The sequence below is a fragment of the Euprymna scolopes genome, chromosome 5 (genome assembly GCF_053919585.1).
Source record: "Euprymna scolopes isolate OS-2025 chromosome 5, ASM5391958v1, whole genome shotgun sequence".
Classification (NCBI taxonomy): domain Eukaryota; kingdom Metazoa; phylum Mollusca; class Cephalopoda; order Sepiida; family Sepiolidae; genus Euprymna; species Euprymna scolopes.
In genome coordinates this window covers 76,976,748-76,977,108 of record NC_136486.1, presented here as the reverse complement: position 1 = coordinate 76,977,108, position 361 = coordinate 76,976,748, and positions in this window count along the sequence as shown.

The following is a 361-nucleotide window of genomic DNA, read 5'->3' as shown; positions in this document are numbered from 1 at the left end:
AAGAGAATAAGAACGTTTAGTTACCCAAAGGGGCAAGTAACTTTTTCTTACTTAATTTCTCTCCTCCTCCTCCTCCTCCTCCTCCTCCTCCTCCTCCTCCTCCTCATCATCATCATCATCATCATCATCATCATCATCATCATCCCTCTTCGCCTCTGCACTCCTCTCCTTTCGCCCTCTTGATTTATTTTTCATCAATTATTTTACGAGTAAATACTTGTCATATGTATCTACATTTATATATATATATATATATATATATATATATATATATATATATATATATATATATATATATATATATATATATATATATAAAGACGTCACTTCTTTTCTGGATAGTCAATAACCACACTCAGGT